Consider the following 13,310-nt stretch of genomic DNA (forward strand, 5'->3'; position numbering starts at 1 on the left):
CACCAACTCGAGCAAAAAACAGTATGAACAGAACTAGGAACAAAATTAGACCGAGGGCGGTACTCGGCAAAGAGGCATGCGCTGGGAGCTGAAGGCACTTGGTTGTTGCAGTTATGCCGAGAGGACTCTCGGTAGAGCAGTGGTTACCGAGGGTCGATTATCGGCTCTCGGTAACGGTTACCTTTTCCGAGAGTGTCTCTCGGTAAAGAACCTAACCTAGATCTCTTTCCTTCTTGTGCATTCTCGATAATATGTATTATACTTTTTTTTGTTGTTTGCCAAGCATGGAAGGAAACAACAACAAAAAGTATAATACATATTATCGAGAATGCACAAGAAGGAAAGAGATCTAGGTTAGGTTCTTTACCGAGAGACACTCTCGGAAAAGGTGGCCGTTACCGAGAGGCGATAATCGACCCTCGGTAACCACTGCTCTACCGAGAGTCCGGTTCTAGAGTCAAAAGTCATCGGATGGGCCTCGTCCGGTTCTAGAGACCGGCACCACTCCGATGGCCCCGGCGGTCTAGGGCGTTGTTCGGCACCTAGAGGGGGTAGGCCACGGGGAATAATTGCTTCTTCGTGTTAGTGCATGTCATCGTGAGATGACACACAAGGTCTAGGCTCGTTCTGTCATGGGATCACCCACCGAAGACTCTGTCTCGGGGACGAACGCAGCCAGTCCTCGACGTTCCCGCCCGTGTGTGCGGTTTGTGAGGCACGTGCCACGTCAAGGACGTGCGTTTCTTATTCAAATAGCACACCACCCCTACATGCATATGCATGGGCCACACGCATGTAGGGGTGCCCTCCCACCCCCTCGAGTGGTCTCCATATCGAGCACCCATTCGGTGGCCCCGGCAGTCTAGGGCGTTATTCGGCACCGAGAGGGTGTAGTCCACGGTGAATAACTACTTCTCCGTGTTAGTGCATGTCGTCGCGAGATGACAGACCAAGTCTAGGCTCGTTCTGTCACGGGATCACCCACCGAAGATTCTGTCTCGGGGACGGACGCAGCCGGTCCTCGACGTTCGCGCCCGTGTGTGTGGTTTGTGAGGCATTTGTCACGTCAAGGACGTGTGTTGCTTATTCAAATAGCACACCACCCCTGCATGCATACGCATGGGCCACACGCATGTAGGGGCGCCCTCCCCCTCCTCGGGCGGTCTCTATATCGATCACCCATCCGGTGGCCCCGGTGGTCTAGGGCATTATTCGGCACCGAGAGGGTGTAGTCCAAGGTGAATAACTGCTTCTCCGTGTTTGTGCATGTCATCGCGAGATGACAAACCAAGTCTAGGCCCGTTCTTCGAGATAGTCTATGGGTATCAAGAGGGAATGTGTCTGGTTTGTGCAGGAAGTGCGGGGCCTGTTGCTCCGTTGACCACGAAACTTCTTGTGCTCTCAAAGGAGGCCATCGCATGTATATGCATGGGCTATCCGGTGGCCCCGGCGGTCTAGGAAGTTGACCGGCACCGAGAGAGGGGGTAGGTCATGGTCAACAACTGCTTCTTCTCATGTTTATTACTTTACACTCTTTAAAGTTTTCTCTCGGTGCCCGTCTAGAAAGTTGACCGGCACCGAGAGAGGGGGTAGGCCACGGTCAACAACTGCTTCTTCTCATGTTTTTTTACTTTGCACTCTTTAAAGTTCTCTCTCGGTGCCGGTCTAGAAAGTTGACCGGCACCGAGAGAGGAGGTAGGCCACGGTCAACAACTGCTTCTTCTCATGTTTATTACTTTACACTCTTCAAAATTCTCTCTCGGTGCCGGTCTAGAAAGTTGACAGGCACCGAGAGAGGGGGTAGGCCACGGTCAACAACTGCTTCTTCTCATGTTTTTTACTTTACACTCTGTAAAGTTCTCTCTTAGTGCCTTCTAGGAAGTTGGTCGGCATCGAGAGAGGGGGTAGGCCACGGTCAACAACTGCCTCTTCTCATGTTTTTTACTTTACACTCTTTAAAGTTCTCTCTCGGTGCCGGTCTAGAAAGTTGACCGGCACCGAGAGAGGGGGTAGGCCACGGTCAACAACTGCTTCTTCTCATGTTTTTTACTTTACACTCTTTAAAGTTGAGTTTTGAACAAATCTAACCCAAAAATCATATATATATATATATATATATATATATATATATATGTATGAGTGCATCAAAAGTATTTTATCGAAAAATTCATCAAAAGTCATGGAATTTACAAACTTTGGTCGTAAAAGCATATGAAATATGAGATACAAAAAAGATAGTGCAAAAAAAAAACAAAAAGAGAAGGGGAAAAATTAGAGCAGTGGTTTCCGAGGGTCGATTTTCGGCTCTCGGTAATGGCCACCTTTTCCGAGAGGCGCTCTCGGTAAAGCATCTAACCTAGATCTCTTTCCTTCTTGTGCATTCTCGATAATATGTATTATACTTTTTGTTGTTGTTTTCTTCCATGCTTGGCAAACAACCTTTCTAATTTAAAAAATATATTTGAAATGGAATATTCAATCATGCTCACTTATGAACATTGACAAAAAAGGATTTTCAACATTTTCTAATTTTAAAAATATATTTGAAATGTAATATTCAATCATGCTCACTTATGAACATTGATAAAAAAGGATTTTCAACATTTTCTAATTTTTATAATTTATTTGAAATGGAATATTCAATCATGCTAACTTAAGAACATTGACAAAAAATGATTCAACATTTTCTAAATTATATAATATATTTGTAATGGAAGATTCGATCATGCTAACTTATCAAAACCTCAAGTCCATGTTTTTCACTATCTATCCTATGTAGATAAGGCTTGTTCTTTGCACACACCATTACCAAGCACATGCCCACTGTATGCAGCATGCCTCATCATTCAAGCAACATTGAAGCACCTATTGTGATCATTGCAGCATGAGAATATAAACACTGCAACAAAGCATAGCTGACCTGCATCTAGACAGTTGATATACATCAGAGACATACTAGATTAATTAATTCTCTGCCATACTTAAGAGTCTGCCATACTACTTAAGAGTCTGCCATACTACTTAACAGTTCACAAACACTTCCCACCTTCCAGATTCACAGTTCACAACCATACTAGCACAAAAGTTAAACATCATCAACTATACTGATGATTAGTACCACTACCAGCTTCACAGAGGGTGACTAGATGGGACCCATAGCCTTCAGGAGGGCTGCATGCTCTGCCATGATCTTCACGTCGGTCCCACTCGTCTTTAAACCGCGTGCATGCGACATAAGGTGCTCATACAGCCCATCCTTGGGAATTGGCTTAGTAGTGCAGTATGGGCACCTGAACTTGCCCCACTTGTAGTACGCCGCCTTCCCCTTCTCCCTGATCTTGTTGGCTTCATGCTCAATGAAGGACTTGTGGTTCCACTCTTCCACCTCATCTCCAGAGTTGTACTGCACATACAAATGATTTGCATAAATACATACTTCCCATTTAGAGTAATGTAATTAACAAACATCAACTAATTGCCATTTACTAGAATTTAATGAACAAACAAACATAATAGCCCATTTACAGCTAATTAATGCACAAACAACAGAATAGTTCCAGAAGAATTTAATGGACAAACAACAGAATAGTTCCATTTATATGCATCCATATATGGTTTCATGAAAAAACATCAGACATATCCCATTTACAGCTAATTAATGCACAAACAACACAACTTTCAGAGGAATTAATTGAAAGTATAACAAAACTTTCCATTTTAGAATAATTTAATGGACAAACAACACAATATTTCCATTTATATGCATTCAGATATGGTTTCATGATCAAAGACCACAAATATGCCATTTAGAGCTAATTAATGACCAAGCAACAGAACTTTAGGATATCAATGAATAAACTACATACCATTCCAATTTAGAGGCATTCATATAGGGCATCATCAACGAACAACATCTCACACAAATTAATAAACAGACAAAAAAACAGCTTGGGGTTACCTCCTCGTCGTTGTCAGAATCAGACGGGTCGTTGAACCCAGCGATGTCCAGCTTCCTCTTGTTGCTAGCAGCTTCCTCATTCTGCAATATAAGTAATTAATTCAATTATACTACTAACTACGTAACACAGTATGCAAAGGTCAAGCAATCTGCAATGTGCGTCTAATAACCTAAAATGTTACTTTGACCTAAAATTAAACTGTATCCAAAGGTCAAGCATTCTACAATGATAGCTTGGTCAAACTAAAATTTGAGATCATGCTGACTGTGGTCCTTCAAACTATAATGCCAGACTAGGCACCAACAATAATCTTGTGAGTGCTCAGGTCTGCCAATGGAGGTAGTACATTCTTTGATGTACCCTGCAACTATATCGGTGAGCCATTGTGGTTGACAACAAGTAATTGCATTTACTTCATCTGGCTCATGTAATGTACATAGAGGTGCATCAGCTGCCCTATTCTCTGAACCTTATATTGGATGGTATATTGTAATGCCATGAGCTTCAGGAAAGGATATCTTTGTGCAATTTTTGGTGCTAGGTGTGAAACTATTTCATATGACATTCATGCATGGAGTTATGCAACATAAATTTAATATGACTTGGTCATCTGGCACAGTTGCATGTCTAGCAAACCTACTTATGGTTTACTTTATAAGTACAGCAATCCAGCAGATCAAAAATAAACCTACCTACAATTTCAGTTTATGGATAATGAAGTGAAGCTCCTAACTATTTTGAAATTGCGCACTAGTTAAACGTACTGTGTTCATTTCAACAATTAATTGATACACTTCAAATGAAGGAAGTAGGATTTTAACCTCATTTGTACAATATCAATTTTAATAGATACACTGGGTGGCTGCTCAGCCTCTGCCGTGGCCCACTGAGGGAATATGCACAACAAATCTAACAACATATACAACCCAGAACAGAATCTGAGCTCATGCAGCAATCCAGATTCTAATATAAATAACCTAACTAAACATCTAATTAAAAAACCCTAACCACTACATCCACTGGATGATTCAATCACAGATTCTACATATAACTGCCTATAAATTAATCCAATACAAAATAACCCTAACTACTACATCTACTGGATGATTCAATCATAGATTCCACATATCAGTGGCTATAATTGAATCCAATACAAAAAAACCCGACTAAACATCTAACTAAAAAACCCTAACTAGTAGATCTACTGGATGATTCAATCACAGAATCCAAAGTTAACCTTCACTATAAATCAATCAATCAAACCTCTAAAAACCCTAATTATCAGAAGGGGATCGATGCAGCAACTAGCAACAACAACAAAACCCTAACACCTAAATCTAAAGATTCTTAATGGGGTAACTAGAAACGGAGGGGACTGCTGGCAAGGATTACCTGCAGGTCCACGTGCCCACCGCCGGCCTCCGCAGGTCCATGAGACGGGTCGCTCGACGCCATCACGCCAAGTTCCGGCACGGCGAAGTCCGCCACTGGCACCTTCTTCTCCTCCACATCCGCCGCCGCAGCGACCGATCCAGCGCGTGGGGATGCAGCACCTCCTGCACCCGCACTGTCGACGAGGGCCTGCACGGCATCTGCCACGGTCTCCGCACCCGTCCTCTCCAGATCTCCTTCCACGACGGCAGCTTCGCCACGGCCTTGCTCCATCCGAGCCAGAAGCAAGCAGGACGAGAGAGGGAGGCGATGGTGGTGAGCGAGCAGGTGGGGTGGCCAGTGAGGGAGACGATGAGGCAGAGGAGAGAGGAGGGAGAGGGAGGCGATTTGGGGGAAATGGGGTGGGCGATGCGGCCGGTGCCCGTTCCCCTCCTCTTATACTAGGGGCCTTTTTTTGGAAAATATCCACGCACACGTGCACGCGCACGACCGCGGGGAAACGGAACCGCCAGCGTATAATACATGTATAATACTCTCGGTAATGGCCACCTTTTCCGAGAGGCGCTCTTGGTAAAGCATCTAACCTAGATCTCTTTCCTTCTTGTGCATTCTCGATAATATGTATTATACTTTTTTTTGTTGTTTTCTTCCATGCTTGGCAAACAACCTTAGCACATCATAATTACCGTCTTGTGTTTTCTTCTTCGGATGGGCCTCGTCCGGTTCTAGAGACCGGCACCCCTCCGGTGGACCCGGCGGTCTAGGGCGTTGTTCCGCACCTAGAGGGGGTAGGCCACGGGGAATAACTGCTTCTTCGTGTTAGTGCATGTCATCGCGAGATGACAGACCAAGTCTAGGCCCGTTCTGCCACGGGATCACCCACCGAAGACTTTATCTTGGGGACGAACGCAGCCGGTCCTCGACGTTCCCGCTCGTGTGTGTGGTTTGTGAGGCACGTGCCACGTCAAGGACGTGCGTTGCTTATTCAAATAGCACACCACCCCTGCATGCATACATGGGCCACACGCATGTAGGGGTGCCTCCCCCCCCCCCTCGGGCGGTCTCCATATCGAGCACCCATCCGGTGGCCCCGGCGGTCTAGGGCATTATTCAGCACAGAGAGGGTGTAGTCCATGGTGAATAACTGCTTCTCCGTGTTAGTGCATGTCATCGCGAGATGACATACCAAGTCTAGGCCCGTTCTTCGAAATAGTCTATGGGTATCGAGAGGGAATGTGTCCGGTTTGTGCAGGAAGTGCGGGTCCTATTGCTCTATTGGCCTCGAAACTTCTTATGCTCTCAAAGGAGGCCATCGCATGTATATGCATGGGCTATCCGGTGGCCCCGGCGGTATAGGAAGTTGACCGGCACCGAGAGAGGGGGTAGGCCACAGTCAACAACTGCTTCTTCTCATGTTTATTACTTTACACTCTTTAAACTTCTCTCTCGGTGCCGTTCTAGAAAGTTGGCCGGCACCGAGAGAGGGGGTAGGCCACGGCCAACAACTGCCTCTTCTCATGTTTTTTACTTTACACTCTTTAAAGTTCTCTCTCGGTGCCGGTCTAGAAAGTTGACCGGCACCAAGAGAGGGGTTAGGCCATGGTCAACAACTGCTTCTTCTCATGTTTTTTACTTAACACTCTTTAAAGTTGAGTTTTGAACAAATCTAACCCAAAAAGCATATGTATATATATATATATAGGACGGCAGTATGGGACACCTAGGTTCCCAGGCTCCTTGCATTTCCACCGTTTGATTGCATTTAGATGCGTGTTATTGTGACAGGTATAGAAGGTAACTAGTCAATCCATTACTAATTGCCAATTCTCAAACAAGTAAATATGGAAACAATTATAATGCATATCATAAATGGATGTCATTATACACGCCATGCATGGTAACATATATCTTTAGAAGGAAAAAATACTACACATCAGATATATTACAAATTAGGTATATATGAATTCATCTGTTTAGTATGTACCCGTTAAATTTTTGTACATATATACCCAGAATATTTAGTATGTATATATGATTTCATTTGTTTAGAATGTACCCGTTAAATTTTAATACACATATACCCAGAATATTTAGTACGTACACATTAGATTTTTATCTATGTATATACCCAGAATATTTAGTACGTGTAGATTAGATTTTTATCTATGTATATACCCAGAATATTTAGTGTGTATCAATCAGATTAGATATGTACGGATTCATTTATTTATTACACACTCATTGATTTTTTTAGTACGTATATACCCAGAATATTTAGTATGTAACACATTAGATTTTTTTATGTATATACCCAGAATATTTAATACATACCCACTAGATTAGGTACGTCTGGATTCACTTACTTAGTATGTATTGATTAGAGTTTTGTGTATGTATACACCCTAGAGTACTCAATATATTTTTCTTGTATATGCATACTCATCGTATTTACATACCTTGTCATTAAATTTATGAGTATATACCTCGATACAATAAATACATAGAATCATGTGTGGGTATATGTAACAAACATTCCTTAAACTAAAAATAATCATCAGTGGATGTATGTACGTTGGAAAAAAATCATGTCTGGGTATCAGCATGCATCATATATTCCTACAACTAAAACAATTTTTTATGATCGCATTTTATATTATTTGGTCACCTTAATTTGTATAGAAATATTAGCCATTAAAAAGTCCGACCCGGTCTATTTTTTTTAAATACTAGATACCTTGAAACATAAAACTTTAGAAAAATGCATAAAAACATCCTTAATATACATACGAACCATAGGAACGACGTTTCGTATTATTTGTCATATCTGATACCTTAAGAAATAAGATTATATATACATACCCTTTTTGTTTGGAAAGGAATCATACTAGGAAACCGTAGTATATTATTTTGTTGGAAAGCAATTATTGTCCATTTATGCTTGTAGTGCATGCAAACAAAATTTGGAAATATATATATATATATATATATATATATATATATATATATATATATATATATATATATATATATATATATATGAGTGCATCAAAAGTCTTTTATCGAAAAAATTCATCAAAAGTCATGGAATTTACAAACTTTGGTCGTAAAAGCATATGAAATATGAGATACAAAATATATAGTGCAAAACAAAAACAAAAAGAGAAGGGGAAAAATTAGAGCAGTGGTTTCCGAGGGTCGATTTTCAGCTCTCGGTAATGGCCACCTTTTCCAGAGGCGCTCTCGATAAAGCATCTAACCTAGATCTCTTTCCTTCTTGTGCATTCTCGATAATATGTATTATACGTTTTTTGTTGTTTTCTTCCATGCTTGGCAAACAACCTTAGCACATCATAATTACCGTCTTGTGTTTTCTTCTTCGGATGGGCCTCGTCCGGTTCTAGAGACCGGCACCCCTCCGGTGGCCCCGGTGGTCTAGGGCGTTGTTCGGCACCTAGAGGGGGTAGGCCACGGGGAATAACTGCATCTTCGTGTTAGTGCATGTCATCGCGAGATTATAGACAAAGTCTAGGCCCGTTCTGTCACGGGATCACCCACCGAAGACTCTGTCTCGGGGACGAACGCAGCCGGTCCTCGACGTTCCCGCCCGTGTGTGTGGTTTGTGAGGCACGTGCCACGTCAAGGACGTGCATTGCTTATTCAAATAGCACACCACCCCTACATGCATATGCATGGGCCGCACGCATGTAGGGGTGCCCTCCCCCCCCCTCAGGCGGTCTCCATATCGAGCACCCATCCGGTGGCCCCGGCGGTCTAGGGCGTTATTCGGCACCGAGAGGGTGTAGTCCACGGTGAATAACTGATTCTCCGTGTTAGTGCATGTCATCGCGAGATGACATACCAAGTCTAGGCCCGTTCTTCGAGATAGTCTATGGGTATCAAGAGGGAATGTGTCCGGTTTGTGCAGGAAGTGTGGGTCCTGTTGCTCCATTGGCCTCGAAACTTCTTATGCTCTCAAAGGAGGCCATCGCATGTATATGCATGGGCTATCCGGTGGCCCCGGCGGTATAGGAAGTTGACCGGCACCGAGAGAGGGGGTAGGCCACAGTCAACAACTGCTTCTTCTCATGTTTATTACTTTACACTCTTTAAAGTTCTCTTTCGGTGCCGGTCTAGAAAGTTGACCGGCACCGAGAGAGGGGGTTGGCCACGGTCAACAACTGCTTCTTCTCATTTTTTTACTTTTTACTCCTTAAAGTTCTCTCTCGGTGCCGGTCTAGAAAGTTGACCGGCACCGAGAGAGGGGGTAGGCCACGGTCAACAACTGCTTCTTCTCATGTTTTTACTTTACATTCTTTAAAGTTGAGTTTTGAACAAATCTAACCCAAAAAGCAAATGTGTGTGTGTGTGTCTATATATATATATATATATATATATATATATATATATATATATATATGAGTGCATCAAAAGTCTTTTATCGAAAAAATTCATCAAAAGTCATGGAATTTACAAACTTTGGTCGTAAAAGCATATGAAATATGAGATACAAAATATATAGTGCAAAACAAAAACAAAAAGAGAAGGGGAAAAATTAGAGCAGTGGTTTCCGAGGGTCGATTTTCAGCTCTCGGTAATGGCCACCTTTTCCAGAGGCGCTCTCGATAAAGCATCTAACCTAGATCTCTTTCCTTCTTATGCATTCTCGATAATATGTATTATACGTTTTTTGTTGTTTTGTTCCATGCTTGGCAAACAACCTTAGCACATCATAATTACCGTCTTGTGTTTTCTTCTTCGGATGGACCTCGTCCGGTTCTAGAGACCGGCACCCCTCCGGTGGCCCCGGCGGTCTAGGGCGTTGATCGGCACCTAGAGGGGGTAGGCCACACGGAATAACTCCTTCTTCGTGTTAGTGCATGTCATCGCGAGATTATAGACCAAGTCTAGGCCCGTTCTGTCACGGGATCACCCACCGAAGACTCTGTCTCGGGACGAACGCAGCCGGTCCTCGACGTTCCCGCCCGTGTGTGTGGTTTGTGAGGCACGTGCCACGTCAAGGACGTGCGTTGCTTATTCAAATAGCAGACCACCCCTACATGCATATGCATGGGCCGCACGCATGTAGGGGTGCCCTCCCCCCCCCCTCGGGCGGTCTCCATATCGAGCACCCATCCGGTGGCCCCGGCGGTCTAGGGCGTTATTCGGCACCGAGAGGGTGTAGTCCACGGTGAATAACTGCTTCTCCGTGTTAGTGCATGTCATCGCGAGATGATAGACCAAGTCTAGGCCCGTTCTTCGAGATAGTCTATGGGTATCGAGAGGAAATGTGTCCGGTTTGTGCAGGAAGTGCGGGTCTTGTTGCTCTGTTGGCCTCGAAACTTCTTGTGCTCTCAAAGGTGGCCATCGCATGTATATGCGTGGGCTATCCGGTGGCCCCGACGATCTAGGAAGTTGAACGTCACCGAGATAGGGGATAGGCCACGGTCAACAACTGCTTCTTCTCATGTTTATTACTTTACACTCTTTAAGGTTCACTCTCGGTGCCGGTCTAGAAAGTTGAACGGCACCGAGAGAGGGGGTAGGCCACGGTCAACAACTGCTTCTTCTCATGTTATTTACTTTACACTCTTTAAAGTTCTCTCTCGGTGCCGTTCTAGGAAGTTGGCCGGCACCGAGAGAGGGGGTAGGCCACGGCCAACAACTGCCTCTTCTCATGTTTTTTACTTTACACTCTTTAAAGTTCTCTCTCGGTGCCGGTCTAGAAAGTTGACCGGCACCGAGAGAGGGGGTAGGCCACGGTCAACAACTGCTTCTTCTCATGTTTTTTACTTTACACTCTTTAAAGTTGAGTTTTGAACAAATCTAACCCAAAAAGCATCAAAAGTCTTTTATCGAAAAAATTCATCAAAAGTCATGTAATTTCCAAACTTTGGTCGTAAAAGCATATGAAATATGAGATACAAAAAAGATAGTGCAAAACGAAAACAAAAAGAGAAGGGGAAAAATTAGAGCAGTGGTTACTGAGGGTCGGTTCTCGGCTCTCGGTAATGGCCACCTTTTCCGAGAGGCGCTCTCGGTAAAGCATCTAACCTAGATCTTAAACTTTCCCCTTTCTTTTCTATCTTCATTCCCCTCCTCTCTGTTCCCTACGCCACTGCCGCCATCGATGCCAAAATTGCCACCGCCGCTGCCGCCGCCAGCTCTCAACCGCCACCAACTGCCGCCGCCACCCCTCCTCCACCGCCCCCAATTATCGCCGCCACGGTGCTTCATGGCCGGCGGCCGGCGCGGCGGCTCTTCGATGCGACCCAACGACGGCCGCCGCATCGGAGCTCCTCCGGTAGCGCGGCAGCTGGAGATACCCTCAGGTTTGTACACCCATCCCACTGAACATATGCAAATTTTGTTGAAGAAGATGAGAATTGGGAAAATTCAGTTCATAGGTGCTCCACTAGGGGCTAGTAATTCAGTTCATAGGGTATTTTTAGGTGCTCCACTAGGTCCATGCTGATCTAGTTCTAGGTATTTTTAGGTGCTCCACTAGGATGTTTGAGTTGCACAACATGTTTATGCTGCTGTATACTACTGTAATGTACAGTTTATGGCGCTGAGGAATTTAATACCGTGGCAAAACTGGCTAGAAAACAACCAAACCTGAAATTGTGGGTCAAGTTCATCATAATATGCTGTTGTATACTACTGTAATGTACAGTTTTCAGCCTATTTTTCATGTTTTTGAGGAGTTGATATTGTCCAGTGCATGATAATATGCTCATGTTGCTTATGTATATTTTTCAGCTATTGTAATGTATAGTTTTCCGCCTATTTTTTCATATATTTGAACAGTTCATATTGTCCAGTGCATGATAATATGCTCCGGTTGCCTATGTGCTCTTTTCAGTCAATTTTTCATGTATTTTGGGCAAGTGGTATGGTTAATATTCACCATATATATTTTGTTTTTCAGATTCTGATGGGAGCACTGGTAGTAAGTACCGGAGAGTCCCAACTGGCAGGACCGAGTCGTCCGCCTCCCATCAGGCCACAACCGAGGCATCGTCATCATCGGATGGCGATGTCCGAGTGGACTTTGATGCACCAGATCCGCTCGCTACCGAGTCGACATGGAGGCCTCGGACGGCTAGGGGTCTACCTCGAGCAACACTTCCAAGAGGAAGAAATCCGGCCGTGGTCCGGGGAAGGTCCCGGAACCAACTGCTGCCAGCAATTGTCCTATCATTTGCCCGACAGGAGAGGGGTAAGCAAGCATTTCATTTGCATCATATTTTGGATGCCACAGCTTTGACACTCACATATGCTTGTCTTTTATATCATGCAGTCAGTGGGAATTTATCCCAACACAACCTAAGGGGGCACGCCCGCCGAACCACGTCATCGGCTCCCTCTTTAGGAAGCACTTCCCTGGATTGTCCAAGCCGGGTGATGACGATCCGCCGTCGCCAGGATTAACCTGGGAGCATTACCTACACAACAAGGATGAGAACGATGTCACCATGGCCACTCGGGTCATCAATGCTTTTTTGTAAGTATCTTCGCTCCGACCACTGCATTTTTCCATATCCAAATCCTTGCTTGTGTGGATGGTGATAAGATGCCATATGCTTTCTTGTAGCAAACATTTGCTTGCGTGGATGGTGAGCAGCAGAAGGCGATCAAAGGCATCATGAAATCTGCCTGAAAGATACTCTCTGACACCAAGCACACACTGCGGTACAAAGCCGTGATGCAGTGTCGGCCGCTCGATGAGAAGGGAGAGAAGATGACAAGGAAGACTGCTTGCCAGACCAACTTGTCGCGAGAAGAATACCTGTCAGTGGTATGTGACTACATCGGTTGCTAGTACTTTGATTCATCCCTCTTGTTCCTCAATTATTCAATTTTGTCTGACTAGGTGAAGGAACCCTGGATGAAGGACGATTGTTGGGAGGCCCTGGTTGACATGTGGTGTGACCCAGCATGGCAGGCGCAGCATGTCGA

This window comes from Aegilops tauschii, chromosome 3 (genome assembly GCF_002575655.3).
Source record: "Aegilops tauschii subsp. strangulata cultivar AL8/78 chromosome 3, Aet v6.0, whole genome shotgun sequence".
Lineage (NCBI taxonomy): Eukaryota > Viridiplantae > Streptophyta > Magnoliopsida > Poales > Poaceae > Aegilops > Aegilops tauschii.